This window comes from Dasypus novemcinctus, chromosome 30 (genome assembly GCF_030445035.2).
Source record: "Dasypus novemcinctus isolate mDasNov1 chromosome 30, mDasNov1.1.hap2, whole genome shotgun sequence".
Taxonomy (NCBI): Eukaryota; Metazoa; Chordata; class Mammalia; order Cingulata; family Dasypodidae; genus Dasypus; species Dasypus novemcinctus.
This window is the reverse complement of record NC_080702.1, coordinates 4171984-4193306: the sequence shown is the minus strand read 5'-3', so window position 1 is coordinate 4193306 and position 21323 is coordinate 4171984. Positions and strand designations below refer to the sequence as shown.

The 21323-nt window shown below is 42.9% G+C and overlaps 1 long non-coding RNA gene across 1 annotated transcript in view; it reads left to right on the top strand.

Annotated features, from left to right (window-relative positions):
* The first annotated feature begins 3378 nt into the window (after positions 1-3378).
* Positions 3379-21323, top strand: part of LOC131276723 (uncharacterized) — a 39479-nt gene continuing 21534 nt past the window's right edge. Inside the window, exons 1-2 of the long non-coding RNA XR_009184122.2 lie at positions 3379-3496; positions 3865-3951. This is a non-coding gene — a long non-coding RNA (uncharacterized lncRNA). The remainder of the gene's footprint in view (positions 3497-3864; positions 3952-21323) is intronic.

Here is a 21323-nt window from a genome sequence, read left to right as displayed (position 1 = left end):
CCTTCTAAAAACAACAAATGAAAAAATGAACTTTCACTGCAGAGCAGATGTAGCTCAGTGGTTGGGCATCTGCTTACAATGCACAAGGTCCTGGGTTCAATTGTCAGTACCCCTTTAAGAGGAAACAAACAAAACAACAACAACAACAAAACATTAGAGGCATACAACAGCAGTTTGAAATGACAGAAGAAACAGTAAGTGATGCAGAAGACAGAACAGCAGAAATGGAAGAAAGAAAAGAACAGAAAGAGAAAAGAGTGTGAAAAATTGAGCAAGGGCTCCGGGAGTTGAGTGATAACAGAAAACACAACCACATGCATGTCATGTCAGTTCCAGAAGGGGAAGAGAAGGGAAAGGGGCAGAAAGAGTATCTGAGGTAATAAGAGCTGGAAATTTCCCAACCCTTATGAAAGTAATGACCTTGCATGTCCAGGAAGCACAGTGTACTCCAATCAGAATAAATGTGAATAGACCTACTCCAATAGGTCTATTCAGATTCATAGTAGGTCTAACAGGACTACTCCAATTGCCAAATGTCAAAGATAAAGAGAAAATTCTGACAGCAGCAATGGAGAAGCAAACTATCACATACAATGGATGCCCAGAAAGATTTTTTTTGTGGATTTCTCATCAGAACTTGAAGAAGAGAAGACAATGGCATGATGTAATTAGGATACTAAAAGAGAAAAACTGCCAGCTGAGAAATCTTTATCCACCAAAATTGGCCTTCAAATATGAAAGGTGCATTTAAAATACAAGGAAAACAGAAATTAAGAGAATTCATAAAAATGATTCCATTTTGTAGGAAATATTAAAGGAGACCTTACCACCTGACAGAAAAAGACAGGAGACAGAGTTTGGAAGAGATTATAGAAGAAAGAATAGCAGAAAGGATAATCAAGAGAGTGAAAATACAGACAGAAATAAGACATGACATATGAAAACCAAAGAATAAAATGATAGAAGTAAATAATGCATTTACAGTAATAACATTGAATGTGAATAGATTAAACTCCCCAATCAAAAGATATAGGCTGGGAAGCAGACATGGCTCGCCTGCTAGAGAATCCATCTACCACATGGAGGGCCCAGGGTTCAATCCCCAGGGCCTCCTGACCTGTGTGGTAAGCTGGCCCATGTGCAGTGTTGCTGCACTCAAGGAGTGCTCTGCCACGCAGGGGTGCCCCTGCATAGCGGTGCCTTATGTGTAAGGAGTGCGCCCCACAAGGAGAGCTGCCCCATGTGAAAAAAAAGTGCAGCTCACCCAGGAGTGGCACTGCACATGGAGAGCTGACACAGCAAGATGATGGAAAAAAGAAAAAAAAAGAATTTCCCAGTGCTGCCAGATAATGCAAGCAGACACAGAAGAACACACAGCACATGGACACAGAGAGCAGACAATGGAGGGGGAAGGGGATAGGAATAAATAAAATAAATCTTCAAAAGATACAGGCTGACAGAATGGATGGAAAAACATGAGCCATCCATGTGCTGCCTACAAGAGACTCACCTTAGATCCAGGGATAAAAACTGAAATCTTTGAAAAAGATACTCCATGCTAACAGTAACCAAAAAAGATCATGTCTTCTACACAAGTAAAAGAAAAAACTTGCCAACTTTGATGAGTGATTCTGCAGTTCTTTGGGATTTGAGGGTTCTATGACAATGGAAATGAGGCCATGGCCTCTTGTGGTTTAGAAAAGCCTGAGAGAAGAGAGAGAAGAGGCAGGAGGAGGAGGGGGAGGAGGGGGAGGAGGAACTGGAGGGAGGAGGGGAGAAATGGGACATAAATAATGGCAGGGAAGGTTCATGTGGTCAGAGAGAACCCTGCAATAGAAGAGGGGAAGCTTAAGTGAGCTAGGAGAAAAACCCTCTGACCAGGTTCTGTACTAGAGCAGAAAAGAAAAAATGCTTTAATTGATACTGGTAATGAAATCTAGCAAGAGACTTGCTCAATTGCAAAATTCCTTTTTCCTCCTAATTCATCTTGAGTATGTCTGTGTTGATAATACTTGTTTAACTTAATACCCTAGCTTTTAGTCATTTTTAGAACTAGAGAAACCTATTTCTTGAACAGGAACCAGTCAGGATTTTTGTGGCTCCTTTGCAATGTAGACACACCTTGTCCTTTTGGATGGCATGGAACTCTTCCATCAGCAGGTGACAACTCAGAACTGTGCAGGTGAGAGATATAGTAGAAAGAAAGTGTTCCTTTCAAGCACTATAAGAGCATTATAATTATGAGAGTTTCTTTTTCCTCCACCTCACATTATCTGTATATTTTTTGTTAGGTGAAAGTGACATAACATAAAATTAACGATTTTAACAGTACATTCTGTGGCATTTAGTACATTTACTATGTTGTGCATAAAATTTATCTAATTTCAGAACATTTTTATCCATTCTGAAGGAAAACTCATAGACCCAAAAGGAGTTACTCCACCTTCCCCACTCCCCTCAACCCCTGCCAGGCATTAATCCTCATTCTGTCTGTCTTTATTTGCATAGTATAGTGGGGGGTAGGGGGGTGGGAACCTTATATTTTTAATGTAACATTTGTGCTCAGGGTAGCATAAAAAAAGACAAATAAAAAATTTTTTTAAAGTTTCCATTTATATGATAGTTTTTTGACATTACAGGAGTAATCTGTTTGGAGTGAGTACAAAAGTCCTAAAAGATGAATTACTGATAGTTTGTCCCAAGTATTGCTCTAAAATATTCCAAGTGTTGATTCACTTATAACCATAGCATTTCATAGGTCTTAATTTCCCTTGAAGATTTTCCACTCTAAAATCCTGCGTATCTTGGGAAACTACAATAATTCTGTTCATTTTAACTATTTTTATAATCTTGGGTCCTAGAATCATGACCTGTTAGTTAAAAAGGGGCCAGTAACCATCTGTTTACAATGAGACTCCCCGCTCCCCCCCCCACCCAGCGCACCTCCTGCTGCCCTTTATTGCGCTGCACCCTGAGCTTCAGTCTTCTGTGATGTAGAAGAATATTTATCTCACAACATGGGGTAGGGGGTGGGGGGTGGGGGGGTGGCTGGCAGCTCCTCCCAGGAGGGTCCCCATTCCTGGCCAGGGGGATCCACGTGGCTGCCAGGCGCTGGCCGGATCTTGGGGGTGGGGAGACCCTCCTCCTGGAGGACACAGGTAGGGGCCCCGAAGTCTAGTGGGACGGGAGCGCGCAGGAGCCCTACGTGCGCGGGCCCGCCTTGGGCCGCGGCCGGCGTGGGGCTCCTGGCAAGGGCGTGGCCGGCGCTCAGCCCCGCTGCTGGCCGCGCAGCCGCTTTCCCCACCGCTCAGCCCCGCCCCCTGAGGCCCCGCCCAGCACGCGGCGCAGTGGCTGCACCTTTCGGACCCTCAGGGGTTCCAGTCCCGGCGGTGTCCTGGTGCTCACTCCGCGCGCCGCAGCAAGCGCTGGCCCGGAACCCTCAGGTGGAGCGCATGGTCCCTTCTCAGACGCCGGCCTGCTCCTGGCTCGGAGCTCGGTACGTGTGCGGACCCCACCCGGGGGCGGCGGGGCGGGCCAGAGCGCGGGGCGCGGGGCTGCGGGGGCCGCCGGCAGCGCGGAAAAGCGGGCAAGCGGCGGTCCCCGCGCTGCGCTGAGGATGCGCCTGGCCCGCGCGGCCGCCAAAGCTCCCGCTGTGGGGTTGGGGGCTGCCTTCACGGGGCCTGTGGGCGGCCGGGGGCCCGGGGCCTGCTTCAGTCTTTGGCATTTTTCCAGACACAGAGAACTTGCTTATTCTGTGAAAGTTAGTTGAATGAAATTACCTCGTTAGAGCTGCAGAGCTATTTACGATGTACCACCTTCTCTTATCCAAGCCCCAGTTGATAGGCATTTGTATTTTTTTCCCAGTTTTGATGGCCATGAACTTGCTGTGGGAATCATGGTACAGCAGTTTGTCTTGGATAGATATCTCGGAGTGGAATTAGCAACAATGATGTAAGTTTATATATATATATTTTTTTAAAGATGTATTTATTTATTTAATCCCCCGTCCCCCGGTTGTCTGTTCTCTGTGTCTATTTGCTGCATCTTGTTTCTTTGTCCGCTTCTGTTGTCGTCAGTGGGAGGGGAAGTGTGGGCGGCGCCATTCCTGGGCAGGCTGCACTTTCTTTCACCCTGGGCAGCTCTCCTTGTGGGGCGCACTCCTTGCGCGTGGGGCTCCCCTATGCGGGAGACACCCCTGCGTGGCAGGGCACTTCTTGTGTGCATCAGCACTGCACATGGGCCAGCTCCACACGGGTCAAGGAGGCCTGGGGTTTGAACTGCGGACCTCCCATGTGGTAGACAGACGCCCTAACCACTGGGCCAAGTCCGTTTCCCAGTTTATATTTTTAAGAAACTGACAAAATGTTTCCCAAAGTGGTAGCACCTTTTGGCATTCTAACTAGAAAGGTGTGAGGGCTCCAGGTTTTCCACATCTTCTTTAACAGTTGGTATTATCTTTCTTGATATTAGCCATTTTACTAGGTCTATATGATGTCATAGCAGATTTTAATTTGTATTTCCCTAGTGATGAAAAGAATTGAATGTTTCTTCTCTGGTGAAAGTGTTATTTACATAGTTTCCCATTTTTAAGTGCTGTTTATCATTTTTTTTAACAAATCACTTTTATCTATATGTATCAACAAAGCATACTGTTCACCGCACAATCAGTGGTGTTTGGCAGCATCACATAGTTGTGCATTCATCACCTCCATCATTACTAGAGCATTTTCTTAATTTGAATAATAATTTAAAAAGTAAATCCATCACTTCTCCATCTGTGCTTCCTACTGTTCACAGCTCCCCTTTTTGGCTATTCTTGCACAGATACTTTTATTTCCCCTCTGTAAATTGATTTACATTTACATTTTATGTAAACGGGATCATACAATATGTTATACAATATATTTAGTTCATAGCGATCCTCTATTTATTGTATTTATCCTTTTGTGCCTGGTTTGCTTCACTCAACATAATGTCCTCCAGGTTCACTGATGTTGTCAAATGTTTTAGGACTTCTTTTCTATTTTTTTTAAGATTTATTTTTTATTTATTATTCTTCCCTTCTGCACCCCACCCCCAGTTGTCTGCACTCTGTGTCCATTTGCTGTGTGTTCTTCTTGTTTCCACTGGTACTCTTGTCAGCGACACCCAGAATCTGTGCCTCATTTTGTTGCATCATCTTGTTCTGTCAGCTCTCCATGTGTGTGGCACCACTCCTGGGCAGGCTGCACTTTCTTTTGTGCTGGGTGGCTCTCCTCATGGGGTGCAGTCCTTGCACGTGGGGCTCCCTTATGCAGGGGACACCCCTGCGTGCTGCAGCACTCCTTGGGAAAATCAGCACTGTGTATGGGTCAGTTCATCACATGGATCAGGAGGCCCTGGGTTTGAACCTTGGACCTTCTATGTGGTAGGCAGATGCCCTATCTGTCTGGCCAAATCCGCTTGCCCATTTCTTCTTAAATACTGCATAATATTCCATTGTGGGACTATACCACTGTTTGTTTATCCATTTGTCAGTTGATGGACACCTGGGTTCTTTCCAGCTTTTGACATTGTGACTAGCACTGCTATGAACATGAGTGTGCAGATGTGTATTTGTATCACTGCTTTCAATTCTGGGTGTAGACCCAATAGTAATAGTGCTGGGTCACTGGCATTTTTATTTATTTATTTCTCTCCCCTCATCCCCGCCCTGCCCCAGTTGTCTGCTCTCTGTGCCTATTTGCTGCATATTCTTCTTTGTCCACGTCTGTTGTTGTCAGCAGCATGGGAATCTGTGTTTCTTTTTGTTGCATCATCTTGTTGTGTCAGGTCTCCATGTGTTCAGCACCATTCTTAGGCAGGCTGCACTTTCTTTTGCACTGGGCAGCTCTTCTTCTGGGGTGCACTCCTTGCACATGGGGCTCCCCTATATGGGGGATACCCCTGTGTGGCAGGGCACTTCTTGTGTGCATCAGCACTGCACATGGGCCAGCTCCACATGGGTCGAGGAGGCCCGGGGTTTGAACCACAGAACTCCCATGTGGTAGATGGATGCCCTAACCACTGGGCCAAGTCTGCTTCCCTATATTCAACTTCTTTAGGAACTGCCCAACAGTCCTCCACAGGGGCTGTACCATTCTGCATTCCCACCAATTGTGAGTAAGAGTTCCTATCTCTCCACATCCTCTCCAACATTTGTAGTTCTCTGACTTTTTAATTGTGGCCATTCTGATAGGTGTGAAAAGATATCTCTTAAGTATGATTTGCATTTCCCTAATCATTACTCATATTGAACATTTTTTCACATGTTTTCTCACCATTTGTATTTCTTCTTTGGACAAATATCTATTCATGTCTTTTGCATTTAATTGAGTCTTTTTTTATTTTTGAGTTGTAACATCTCTTTACATATCAGGGATCTTAATCCCTTATTGGACATGTGATTTCCAAGTATTTCCTTCTGCTGAGGCAGCTGCCTTTTCACCCTTTTGACAAAGTCCTGTGAGGTGTACATGTGTTTAATTTTGAGGAGGTCCCATTTATCCATTTTTTCTTTTGTTTTGTGTGCTTTGGATGTAAGGTCCAAGAAACCACCATGTAGCACAAGGTCTTTAAGATGTTTCCCTACATTTTCTTCAAGCAGTTTTATGGTGCTTTTATATCTAGGTCTCTGATCCATTTTCAGTTGATTCTTGTATGGGATGTAAGATAGGGGTTCCATTCCATTCTTTTGGTTGTAGATATCCAGGTCTCCCAGCACCATTTATTGAAGGGACTTTTTCCCCATTAACATGGACTTGGTGGGTGTCTGAAAAACTAGTTGACCATGGAGGTGGGGGTTTATTTCTGGACTCTAAATTCTATAATACTGATCCATGAGTCTCTCTTTATGCCAGTGCCATGCTGTTTTGGCCACTGTAGCTTTGTAATATGTTTCAAGGCCTGGCATTGAAATTCCTCCCATGTTGCTCTTCTTTTTTAGAATGCTTTTGGTTACTTGAGTGCATTTTCCCTTCCAAATGAATTTGGTAATTGCCTTTTCTATTTCTGTCAAGTAGGCTGTTGGAATTTTTATTGGTATTACATTGAGTCTATAAATCAGTTTAGGTTGGATTGACATCTTCATGATATTTAGTCTTAGAGTAAATGAACACAGAGTGTCATTCCATTTGTTTAGGTCATTTTAAATTTCTTTTACCACTGTTTTGTAGTTTTCTGCATCTAGGTCCTGTACTTCTTTGACTAAGTTGATGCCTACATATTGAATCTTTTTGTTGCTATTGTAAATGGAATTTTCCCCTGATTTCTCCTCTGATTATGCAGTACTACTGTACAAGAACACTGATTTCTGCATGTGGATCTTGTATTCTGCCACTCTGCTGAACTCATTTCTTATGTCAAGTAGCTTTGTTGTAGACATTTCAGAATTTTCTAAACATAGGATCATGCCATCTGCTGATAGTGCAAGTTTTATGTCCCCTTTTTCTATTTGGATGCCTTTAATTTTTTTTCTTCTCTAATTACTCTGGCTAGAACTTGTAGTACAATGTTGAATAGCAATGATGATAGTAGGCATCCTTGTCTTGTTCCTGATCTTAGATGGAAAGCTTTCAACCTTTCCCCACTGAGTACAATGTTGGCTGTGGGTTTTTCATATATGCCTTTTATCATATTGTGGCATTTTCCTTCTATTCATACCTTTTGAAGTGTTTTTTTTTTTTTTTTTTTTTTACCAAGAAAGAATGCTGGATTCTGTCAAATGCCTTTTCTGTGTCTATTGTGATCACCATGTGTTTTTTCCCTTCAATTTTTTTTTTAATGTGGTGTATTATGTTGATGGTTTTTTTTATGTTGAGCTAACCTTGCAACCAGGAACAAATCCCCCTTGGTCATGATGTGTAAGTCTTCAATAATGCTGCTGGATTCAATTTGTCAATATTTAGTTGAGAATTTTTGCATCTCTGTGTTCATTGAAGAGATTGGTCTGTATTTTTCTTTCCGTGTAATGTCTTTATCTGGCTTTGGTGTTAGGGAGATGTTGGCTTCATAAAAAGAGTGGGGTAATTTTCCCTCCTCTTCATCATGTTGGAAGAGTTTAAACAGGATTGTTGTTAATTCTTTTTGAAATGTTTGGTTGAATTTATCTCTGAAGTCATCTGGCCCTGAGCTTTTCCTTGTTGGGAGGTGTTTGATGATGGATTCAGTCTCTTTAAATGTGGTTGGTTTGTTAATTCTTGTATTTCTTGTAGTGTCAGTGTAGGTTGGTTGTGCCTTTCTAGGAATTTTCCCATTTCTAGGTTGTCATTGTTGGCATACAGTTTCTCATAATATCGTCTTTTGATTCTTTTTATTTCTGTGGGGTCAGTCATTACTTCCCTCCTTTCATTTCTGATTGTATTTATTTGCCTATTTTTCTCCTTTGTTATCTTGCTAGCGATTTGTCAATTTTACTGATCTTCTCAAAGGACCAGCTTTTGGTTTTGATTTTATCTATTTTTTGTTGTTGTTGTTGTTCTCAATTTCATTTATTTCTGCTCTAATCTTTATTATTTCTTTCCTTTTGTTTGCTTTGAGGATTGGTTTGCTGTTCTTTTTCCAATTTCTCTAGGTGTTCAGTTAAGTCTTTGAGTTTAGCGCTTTCTTCTTTTTTAATATAGGTGTTTAGGGCTATAAATTTCCCTCTCCAGACTGGCTTTGCTGTATCCCTTAAGTTTTCATAATTTGTGTTCTCATTTTCATTTGTCTATACATTTACTGATTTCACTTGCAATTTCTTCTTTGATCTACTGATCATTTAAGAGTGTGTTGTTTAGACTCCACACAGTTGCAAAGTTACCTTTTTCCTGTCTATTCTTGATTTCCAATTTCATTCCATTATGATCTAAGAAGGTGCTTTGTATAATTTCAGTCCTTTCATATGTATTGAGACCTACAGTGTGCCCTACATGTGGTGTATCCTGGTGAAGGGTCCATGAGCACGTGAGAAGAATGTATAACTTGCTGCATTTGGATGCAGCATTTGGTGTATCATTAGGTCTAACTCATTTATAGTTCTTTAAGTTCTCTGTTTCCTTGTTGATCTTCTGTCCAGTTGTTCTGTCTCATAATGTGAGTGGTGTATTAGAGTCTCCAGTGATTATTGTACAGATGCTTGTTTCTCCCTTCAGTTTTGACAGAGTTTGTCTTATGTATTTTGGGGCACCGTGGTTAGGTGCATAAATATATCTTGGGTTGTCCTTTTAATTAATATATAATGGCCTTCTCTGACTCATAACTTTTTTTCACTTCAAGTCTGCTTTGTCCAATAATAGTATAGCTGTCCCTGCTCTTTTTTGGTTACTATTTGCATGGAGTATCTTTTTCCAACTTTTTACTTATAGCTGGTTTGTATCTGTGAGTCAAAGGTGGGTCTCTTGTAAGCAGCATATGGATGGCTTATGTGTTTATTATCCATCCTGTCAATCTATATCTTTTGTTTGGTGCATTTAATCCATTAACAATCAATGATAGGACTGTAAATGCATTGTTTACTTCCTACATTTTATTCTTTGGTTTTCATGTGTCATGTCATATTTTGGTGTCTTTTTTCTCTTGGTTATCCTTTCTGCTCTTCTTTTGTCTCTACTCTCCTCCAGGCATTTCTCTTCTTTTTCTTTCAGGCTCTATGGCTTCCTTATTATTTCCTGCAATTTGGATTCTCTTTTACAAACTCTCTTAGTTTCTGTTTGTGGATATTTTATACTCACCTTCATATTTGGAGGACAGTTTTGCTGGGTGCAGAATTCTTGGCTGGTAGTTTTTCTCTTTCAGTCTCCTTATTGCATCATACCACTGTCTTCTTACCTCCATGGTTTCTGATGAGAAATCCATACTATTACTGGGCATCCCTTGTATGTGATGATTTGCTTCCCTTACTGCCCTCAGAATTTTCTCTTTATCTTTGACTTTTGACATTCTGAATAATATATCTTTTGGAGTATGTCTATTTGGATTTATTCTGATTAGGATAAGGTGGGCTTCTTAGACATGCAGGGTCATTCCTTTTGTGAGCATTGGGAAATTTTAACTATTCCCTTAAATACTATTTCTAATCCTTTTCCCTTCTCTTCTCTTTCTGGAACTCCCATCACATGTATGTTGTTGTCCGTTTTCTGTTGTCATTCATCTCCCTGAGCCTCTGCTCAATTTTTTTTCCCCATTTTTTTCCTCCCTCTGTTCTTTTCTCTCTTCAGTTTCAGCTGTTCTGTCTTTGGTATCACTTCTACTTTCTTCTGTCCTTTCAAGTCTGCCTGAAATTGTTGTAGACCTTTAATGTGTTTTTGATGTCACCTATTGTGTCTTTCATTCCCATGAGCTCTGTTGCTTTTCTGTTCCACATTTCAAATTCTGTTTTTTGCTTGCTCAACGTCTTCTTGATGTCATTCATCCCTTTAGCCATATTGTCCTTCAACTCATGAATTTAATTTTGGAAATTGGTACACATCTTGTTAATTAGTTCTCTCAAATCCTGCATCTCTTCTGGGACTTTGATATATTCCTTTTCCTGGGCTTTGTCTTCCATTTTCTTCTTCTGGCTCATAAATTTTTGCTGATTCTAGGCACCTGATTAGTATGTAGTTTACTCAGATGCTCAATTTCTTTGTCTTTTGTTGGGATTTGTAGCAGGAGGCTGTGTGTTACTGTTGCTCTTTGATTCTTGATTCAACCTGGATCATTAGGCTTGTCCCTGTTAGTTGCTCAAAGGTGTAACACAGCCTGGATCAATCTGAAAGGGTCCTACCTGGAGCCTAAGAGCCTTGTAATTTGAACTTTCTTATAAAAAAGTCTCTAGCCTTCTCTGGCAGCCCCCTCCCATTTTCTGGGTAAGAAATAATTCCACTCCCTTCTCCATCTTCAACAATCAGTCCCCGTTCATAGAGGAGATGGAGAGGGTCAGGTTTCTTTACTCTCTTGCAGCCTCCTAAGGCAAACAATGGCAAGGCCTCCCTGGCCTGGAAGGGGCTGTGGGACACAACAGACCAAATTTGTGGGTCAAAACCTGAGTCAGCCTTAGATCTTGTCCCTCTCTTCCCTGTTTTCTGGGAAGGTACATCCTCCACAATCAGTGCCAGCTATAAGAGAGGGAGATTGAAAATGTTGGATTTCTCCAGTCCTGTTTAGTGTCCCAAGGTAGACAACAGTGTGGAAGGGCTGGTGGGACACAGCAGACCAGAACTGTGGGTCAGAAGCCATCAGCCTTAGGCAGTGCCCCTCTCTCTCCCCTTTCTGGGGATGGTAGATCCCTGGATACCCCTTTGTAGTCAGCTCAGAGGCCTTTGTGTCCTTTTTAAATTTATTTTTAAAAGATCCTTAGATTACATAAAATGTTACATTAAAAAATATGAGAGATTCCCATATGCCCTACTCCCTACACCTCCCACTGTTCCCAACATTACCAACTTCTTGCACTAGTGTGCCACAATTCATTACAATTGATGAATAGATTTTGATGCATTGCAACTAAGCATGGGTTATAGTTTACACTGTAGTTTATACTCTCTCACACTCAATTCTGTAGGTTATGGCAGAATATATAATGGTCTGTGTATTAATCAGGGAAAGGGGTACTGATGTAAAATACCAGAAATTGTTTTTTTTAACAAAGGGTATTTATTTGGGGTAGGAGCTTATAGATAGCAGATCATAAAGCATAAATTACTTCCCTCACCAAAATCTATTTTCACGTGTTGGAGCAAGATGGCTGCTGACATCTGCAAGGGTTCAGGCTTCCTGTGTTTCTTCCCTTCCAGGGTATTGCTTCTCTCTGGGTTCAGGGTTCCCTGCTTCCCAGGGCTCCAGCTTCAGCATCAAACTGCAACATCAAAACTACAACATTAAGAACACTTAACTCTGTCCTTTGCCTTGCCTTTTATCTTTGTGTCCCTGCTCATCAAAGGGTAGGGACTCAATGCCCTTCTGGCACAAGTGACTAACATAATTACCTAATCAAGTAAACCTATGAATCCAACATAATTTAATATGCCCCCCTAAAAAAGATCAGTTTACATACATAATCCGATATTTCTTTTTGGAATTCATCCATAATATCAAAATGCTACAGCCTGTATCTGTCATTGCAATGTCATTCAGGTCTATTCCAAGTCCTGAAAATGCGCCCATATTATACCTCTTTTTCCCTCTCCCTGACTTCAGCACCACCAGTGGCCATTGTCTCCACATCAATGAATAGTTTTTCCATTGATAGAACCACAGGACATCTATAGTAGAACACCAGTAAGTTCACACTAATCTATATTTTATTCCCCAATCCTGAGGATTCTGGAATGGTGATGCCTGCTCTACCTGAGAGGTGACTTTGAACTCATTTGGCTAATAGATGAGACTTTCTTGCTTGCAGTTGTTGACTTTCTCAGTTTCTTGGTATGGTGGTTGTCCATCCTCACCTCCTTGTTAGTTGTCCTGGGTGAGGCCAATGAACTGGAGAGTAGGTGTTACACCTCCACTGAGTCTCAGGGCCCAGCTGACACATGAACCATCCAGAAATTCATGTCTTTTGGATGTACACCTACCAATTCCAGCATCAACTATAGGTTCAAATAAAAGAGATAGAAGAGGCATGTGTAGAGAAGCACATTTGAGTCCAACTCTGTCACACTTGGGAGCACAAACTCCAAAGGAGGACCCAGTGGCCAGGCATCAATCTCTGGAGCTATCTGCCCTGAACATATGAGCTGGGTATCTTTGGATCCCTCAAGTGTCCCACTATTTGTGGTAGCATCTGCTTCGGCAGTCTATGACATCCTGCAGAGACATTTTAAGTGTAAATCTCTGATGGCCTCCTGGCTTACTTTGAAGTCTCTTAGCCATATAAACTCATGTATCTTTACCTTTCCCTCCCTTTAGTTCAGTGTCCAGTCTCATTCCTGGGAGTCATGTCCCACATTGGGGGAGAAAGTAATGCATTTTTATGCTGAGTTTGGCTTAGGGAGAGGGCACATTTGAGTAACATGGAGGCTCTCAGGAAATAACTTCTTAGGTATCCTACATCACTAGGCTAAGTTACAAATTTAAGAGCAAAAAGTACATAAGCATAGTCATCAATCTCAAGGGTATATCAATAGGCCATCCTTTTTCACTAGTCCTTGCTCCTTGGGGGATTGTTGCTGTAGCGTTAGAGAATGTGGCAGAGCTCCCAAGGATAGGACTTCAATATTCTTTCAGTTATTGTGTGAATCTCTACCCACTGTGGCAATGCCCCATGAACATTTGAACATATTTATATACCTTGTATATATCCCCACATGAACTTCCTTCCATATATCCCCCATCACAGACACCCCACACCAGTGGTCCTCCCCTACCATAGGTGTAACCCTTTTTTTTTTTAAGATTTATTTTTATTTATTTAATTCCCCTCCCCTCCCCCGGTTGTCTGTTTTCTGTGTCTTTTTGCTGCGTCTTGTTTCTTTGTCCGCTTCTGTTGTCGTCAGCGGCACGGGAAGTGTGGGCGGCGCCATTCCTCAGCAGGCTGCTCCCTCCTTCGCGCTGGGCGGCTCTCCTTACGGGGGCACTCCTTGCGCGTGGGGCTCCCCTACGCGGGGGACACCCCTGTGTGGCACGGCACTCCTTGCACGCATCAGCACTGCGCATGGGCCAGCTCCACACGGGTCAAGGAGGCCCGGGGCTTGAACCGCGGGCCTCCCATGTGGTAGACGGACGCCCCAACCACTGGGCCAAAGTCCGTTTCCCAGGTGTAACCCTTTTGTTATCTAAAACTTCTTCAAAAATGAAGCCAAGAATATTTTCAAATTCACTTAATAGGAAAATAAAATAATAACAAAAGGTTTAAACATCATAAATAAAATACATAACATTTTAAGAAAACAAAAACTAAAATAGGGTTAAAAAGGGGTATTTAAAAAATGAAAAATAGTTAAAAAATTAAGTTTTGCCTTTCATCACTGTAATATATGTTGTCCTAAATGTACAGTTACATTTTCTTCCATTACTTCCCCAGTATTTTACCTTTTTCGTTTTTTCTTCAAAGCAGTTTTAGGTCACAGTAAAGTCATACAGAATATAGGGGACTCCCATATACCCAACATCCCCCCCCCTTTTTCACCTTTCCTTTTTAAGAACCTTTTTTTCATATGGATGGTACATTTGTTGCAACTGATGTACAAATATTAAAACATAGCTGCAAACTATGGTCAGTGGTTTCTATTATGGTTTACATTTTAGACCATATACCTTTATGCATTTTTGATGAAACTTAACATGGCCTATATCCATCATTGCAAGATCATACAGAACACTTCCTTTGGCCCCTAAATACCTACTCTTCCATTGATCCCTTTCCTCCCTCTCCCTCCCCTCAGGACCCACTGTGCCCACAAGGCTTCACTCCTTGAAGGACAAGATTTGTAATTCTTGCAACAATGCTGACACAGTCGTCTGTACTCCCCTATTGGGAACCACCCATACTCTCCAGAGACACCCTCCCCTGTGTTTGAGAACATATCAAGACTCCCCTGTATGGGAGTTTAACTCCTTTCCACTCATTATGTGGGTCTCCCCCACTGATCCCACACACTATGACAAAAGCATCACTTACACCTTCTCTAGAAGACTACTCAGGTATGCCCTGTCCTAAATATACCTCTGTCCAGCACCCTAAACCAGTAGCCCTTCCTTGTCATATTGCCAAAACAATTTTCTCAGCATTGTAGTCTCAACCACATACCTGCCAATCCCCAGTGTTCACCTGCTACCTTCCCCAACCCTTCCCCCATTTCCATGGACCATCCAACCCATCCTCCTTACCCTAGCTCCCTGTCAAGCTTGTACCACCCAACCCAATAGTATCCCTACACCCCTGTCATATCCCTTTACTGCACAACTACTCACACCTTATCATAGATTTCACCCCTATGGGCATTGGGTCACAATCTTCTCCCTTTCTATTTCCTGTAAACCTATCTTCCAGACTCTAGCTCCCTGAGTTGGCTCACTTAACTTAATTCTTATCAAAGAGGTGATGTAATATTTGTCCTTCAATGCCTGGCTTGCTTCATTCAACATAAGGCCCTTCAGATTCATTCATGTTATCCCATGTGCTGTACTGTATTCCTTCTTACAGTTGAATAATATTCCATTGTATGTATAGACTACATTTTGATTATCCATTCATCTCTTAGTGGGCATTTGGGTTGATTCCAGTTTTGGCAATAGTGAATAATGCTGCTACGAACATTGTTGTGCATAATCAGTTCTTGTCTTTTGTTTTCAGTTCTTCTGGATATATACCCAGCAGTGGAATTGACAGGTCTTATGACAGAACTACAGTTAGATTTTTGAGGAAATCCCAAACTGTCATCCGAAATGGCTGGGCCATTCTACATTCCCACCAGCAGTAGATGAGGGCATCCATTACTCTGCATCCTCTCCAACACCTTAGTCCTCTGATTTCTTTAATGTCCACCAGTCTGATAGAAGTAAGATGGTATCTCGTTGTAGTTTTGATTTGCATTTCCCTAATAGCTAGTGATGTTGAACCTCTTTTCATATGCTTTTTAGCCTTTTGTATTGCTTCTTTGAAGTGTCTGTTCAAATCACTTGTCCATCTTTAAAATGGGTTGTTTGTCTTTTCATTTATTTATTTATTTTTAAAAATTTATTTAATTCCCCCCTCCCCCGATTATCTGTTCTCTGTGTCTATTTGCTGCATCTTGTTTCTTTGTCCGCTTCTGTTGTCGTCAGTGGCACGGGAAGTGTGGATGGTGCCATTCCTGGGCAGGCTGCACTTTCTTTCATGCTGGTTGGCTCTCCTTATGGGGTGCACTCCTTGCGCATGGGGCCCCCCTACGTGGGGGACACCCCTGTGTGTGGGGGGGCACTCCTTGTGCACATCAGCACTGCGCATGGGCCAGCTCCACACAGGTCAGGGAGGCCCAGGGTTTGAACCGCGGACCTCCCATATTGTAGACAGACACTCTAACCACTGGGCCAAGTCCCTTTCCCATGTCTTTTTATTTTTGAGATATAGGATTTCTTTACATATGCTGGATATTAGGCTCCTATCAGATATTTGGTTACCAAATACTTTCTACCATTGTCTTTTCCCTTTCATCGCAAACTTCTTTCTGGTGCAAATGGTTTTAATTTTGAGGAGGTCCCATTTATCTATTTTTTTCTTTTGCTTCTCATGCTTTGGGTTTGAAGTTCATGAAGACATTTCCTATTACAAGGTCTTATAGACGCTTCCCTACTTACCTTCCAAGGTCTTTATGGTCTTGGCTCTTATAATTAGATCTTTGATCCATCTTTAGTTAGTTTTTGTATAAGGTGTGAGATGGCTATTCTTTTGGATATTCATATCCAGTGTCCAAGTACCATTTCTTGAAGAGGCCATTCTCTCCCAGTTGAGTGGGCTTGGTGGCTTTGCTGAGGATCAAATGACTGTACATGCCATGATCTATATCAGAACTCCCAGGTGTTTGTAGACTTCTGTACCTGCTAGAGTCTGGCTGATGAGGCAGTTGTGCCTAGCCCCTCTCTAGTCTAATGGCTTTCTCTCCTCAGGAGGGCATCTGGGTGTGACAGCCTGCCTGGGGGGATCCCACCTCCCCTCTCCCAGGCAGATTTGGGTTTCTTCCAAGATTCCAAGGGGCCTGAGCTGGCCAAACTCACCACAAAGAAACCACTGTGCAGCATCTGCCAGACCCCTCTTCCTCCCAGGGAACACACCTTCCCAGTCCCTTGGCAGCAGCAAGCCAGGGGCCATGTGGCTACTTGCCAGGATTGTGGGGTACATGTGCAATTCCCAGCCACAGGGGTGAGCAACTCCTGGTTTTCTTCTTTATCTTTCCAGTACTTTCCACATGACTCAGAGCACCTTCCTGTTCTATAAATATCCAGAGCCCCTCCTTTAGATAGGTACCTGCCTTCTGGGTGCTTTTTTTTGTAGGCTTGTAAGTCTCTACCTACCTTCTTCATCCCTTTTCCTGGCAGTCCTCAAGGCTGTTTTTTTGGGGGAAGTGGGCTTGGCCCAATGAATAGGGCATCCACCTATCAGATGGGAGGTCCACTGTTCAAACCCCAGGCCTCCTTGCCCCATGTGGATCTGGTCCATGAACAGTGCTGATGCACATAGGGAGTGCTGTGCAATGCAGGGGTTTTCCCTAAGTAGGGGAGCCCCACGTGGAGGGAGTGTGCCCCATAAGGAGAGCCACCCAGCACAAAAGAAAGTGCAGCCTGCACACACGGAGAGCTGACACAACAAGATGATGCAATAAAAAAGAAACAGATTCCTGGTGCTGCTGCTAAGAATAGAAGAGGTCACAGAAGAACACACAGCGAATGGACACAGCAGACAAATGGGGGCTGGGGAGGGGAGAGAAAAAATAAATCTTTTTTTTTAAAGTTGTTTTTTTATGTTTGGTCCTCTAGAATATCCTCCCAGTTGTCTCTATTCCCTTGGCAAAAAAATGCTAGACCCATAGGAAAGGAAAGAGGTAAGAATAATAGTAATAATAATGCAAAAAATTTAAAGAGGAACTGCATAAGAGCTAGGAAACTAAGGAATATAAGTAAAAAACCATAAAAAATACAAAGGAATAAGAATAAAAAGAGTTGGAATAGAAAAAATTAAACAAGAATGAAAATAGAAAAAAATAGAATGAATTAAAATGCCAAGCACATCAGAAGACTGTAGAAGGAAAGAGAGAAAATGAAAAAATGAAGACCAAAGAAGAACTGGTAGAATGAAAGAAAAGCAACAGAAGTCAGAAGGCAGAAAAACAAAAGGAAGAGAAATAAAATAGGTTGAAAAATGAGTTTAGAAAAAGGAACAAAAAACAAAGAAAACAAAAGAGTAACAATACCATTCCCTAGTAAGGGACCATGACATTATATTGGGCTTCAAATTTCGGGGAGTTCTGGACCACAGAGTGTTTCAACAATGGCAATGGAGGGATACTGGTATGGGATACCAATGACAGGTGATATATGGCTGACAGGGAGCTGTACAGAACATATGTCCAGGGGGCATGGTAATGATTGGATATACTCATAGTGGCAATAATTAAAAACCACAGTAGGGGGGGTACTGGGTTCCTGGCCAGTGGTGCTCTGCCGCGGTCCCTAGGGGAGCAGCGACAGTCTCCCAGGTACAGCGGCGGGGACCTGGAGGGAGTGAGGGTTCAACAGTGAGCCCCTGATGCTAATGACTATGCTTGTGAGCTGATAAACCTAAAATAAGAACAAGGCCTAGAGCAACATTGTGCCTGGGAATTTCCTTCTGTCAGCCTTCATGTTACTCAAATGTGGCCAGTCTCGAAGCCAAACTCAGCATGTAAATGCAATGCCTTCCCTCCAGCGTGGGACATGACACCCGGGGACGAGCCTCCCTGGCAACGAGGGACCACTATCAAATACCAACTGATGATGCAACTGGAAAATGACCTTAAATGGAAGGTTCAATGCGGATCAGCAGAATATCCCTGTCTACATAAAATAACATGACTTTAAAATGCTGTTTGACCTAAAGTAAGGGGGAAATGGAAAGGAGAAATGAGTTTATATGGCTACGAGTTTCTAAAAAAGAGTCTGGAGGCTGGCAGAAGGATTGCCCTCATGCACAACTGAGCAGAGTCAGAGAGACAGATATAGCAGATACAACCCCCAGATATTGGTTCCTTTGAAGGCTAAAGAGACCCATGAGAGTTATGGCCATGGCCGATGGGGTTAACTACCAGGGCAGATGGCCCCTCATTGGAAATGGTGTTTATGTGTGATGAATCTGGACTCAGATGGGATCTCCCTTCATAAGACTTTCATGCTAATGTGCTGGAGGTGCAGTTAATGTTGGGATTTAAGATATATTTAGGGGATTTGAATCTCTGGACTGACAATGTGATAGCCAGGTCCTGAGCCTCAACAGACTCCAGCACCTACAATCTGATTTATTGGACTTACCACACTCAGCTAAGATGGAGTTGAAGAAGGACAATCACCACACCATGGAGCCTAGAGTGATTACAACTGAAAATGGGAGGATTGCATCCAGCATCCATGTGGAATTTGAGCCTCCTCTTGACATAGAGGTGCAATGGACACAACCAATCCAATGTCCACATAGAAGAGGTGGTATTGGATTGAGAAAAGTGGACATGGTGGATGATGGGTATGGGGAAAGGCAGGAAGAGATGAGAGGTGGAGGTGTCTTTGGGACATGGAGCTGCCCTGGATGGTGCTTCAGAGGCAATCACCGGACATTGTAAATCCTCACAGGGCCCACTGGATGGAATGGAGGAGAGTATGGGCCATGATGTGGACCATTGACTATGAGGTGCAGAGGTGCCCAAAGATGTACTTACCAAATCCAATGGATGTGTCATGATGATGGGAACGAGTGTTGCTGGGGGGGGGGGGGGAGAGGTGGGGTGGGGGGGTGGGGTTGAATGGGACCTCACATATATATTTTTGATGTAATATTATTACAAAGTCAATAAAAAAAAAAACAAACAAAAAAAAAAATAAAAAACAAAAGAGTAACAAAGAAGCCACCCTGGAAGAGCAGCCTTCCCTCTTAGGCCCCCAGAGACCTCATAGGCTGCTGGTGTTCATCAGTCAGTCACCTACAGCCTGCCTTCCACAGGTGATGCATCCAGTTTTACCAAGTGAAATAAAGGAAAAAGAAAAAAATCCAAGAAACCATTTAAAAAACAATAGAATCTCAGCCTTATGTCCCTATCATGAGGTGCTCACTGTATGCCTACTCTCTCTGGATCCCTTCACTCAGGAGGTACCAGGGCTCCAACCAGGCACCTACATGCAAGGCAGGGGCTTCCCTCTTGTGCTGCAGCAGCTCTATAAGCTAAACAGGCTTTTGGAAGCTTGTCTGGTTCTTCCTGGCCCTGTTTCCCTTAAGAGTTGGACTTTCTAACAGCTTTCAGGGGCTGGGCTAGTTGGGTGCCCATCCCTGCCCCTCTTTGATCAAGTTTCTCTCTCCCAGGGTGGCTGGGTGTGACAGCCTGCCTGAGCAGATTCCCCCTCCACTCTCCCCAGGGCCACCTCAGTGCTGGCTGACATCCTCCCTGAGATTCAAAGGGGGCTGAGGTTTCCAAACCCACAGAAGAGAAACCACTGCCCACCCTGCAGCAAACTGCTTCTTCCCAGGGAATGCTCCCTCCCCCTCAGCTGGCCTTTGAGGGCCAGGGGGTCCATGGAGGCTATTTGCCTTGAGGGTGGGGCTTGCCCACCACCTTTTCCAACCATAGGGGTGAACACCTCATGGTTTTCCTTTGAGCTCTTTATCTCTTTGTCCATCTCCCTCCTGAATGATGCCTGCTGCCTCTTGCTCCTTGGATTCCCAAAACAGCTCACTCAAGTTAGGCCCTTGCCCCCTCTCTCCCATTTTTTTTTTCAAAAGAGATGAGCAGTTACCCACTTCCATCGACACCATTTTCCAGATTAGTGCATCTACAAATTTTTAATCTGCTCAGTGAGTGAAAGGAAAACATGAGAATTATGTCTCCCCAAGTAGAGAATATCAATAAAGGGCTAGAAAGTATAAATTTAGTGGAAATAGAAATTCTGGAGTTGAAAAGTAGAATGATGTGAGAACTTCTCTAGAGGTGGTCAACAACAGGTGTTTCCCTGACTAAAGAGCTAAACAATTCCCTCAGCAGCCTGGAGTGTGCACCTTCCTATTTCAGTCCTTCCTCTCCCAGATCATGTGCACTTCAGAAGATGTAGCAGTGAGACCTTCTAGTTTCCTTATTAATTTTACTGGTCACTAGTGATGTTGAGTGAATTTTCATACCCTTGCTCATGCTTAACTCACTGCAGATCCTGTGATTTAGCATATAAAGAGGAGGGGACTTGGTCAATTATTGTGTTTTCAGAGACCTCTACTTCCTTCTGAGAACCAAAAACTGCACCCAGCCTGAATGAAAATATGCCAGTGGAGACACAGCTCTGTACTCAGAGATATTCCACATCCTGGCCTCTGAGTCCCCATGAAATTTACAGGAAAATTTTGCCCTCCATTAACAGGGAGAATTAGGACTCAAATTTCTGTGAACCCCAATATCCCTCAGAGAATCCCACATATTCCTACCCAAGTCAACCGATCTCAATGAAAGCCCTCCTCATATTATATAAATTAGTCTATCACAGTCTCACAAGGGAGAAAGGTGATTGTTTTCTCTATTAAAGATACTTATTGAAGCCATTTAAATTGGAGAATTGGTTTTTCCATTTCTGTAAACAAAAATGGCTGCTGGGATTTTTATAACTATTATATTGAATCTGTAGTTCCCTGTGGGTAGTGTTGATAT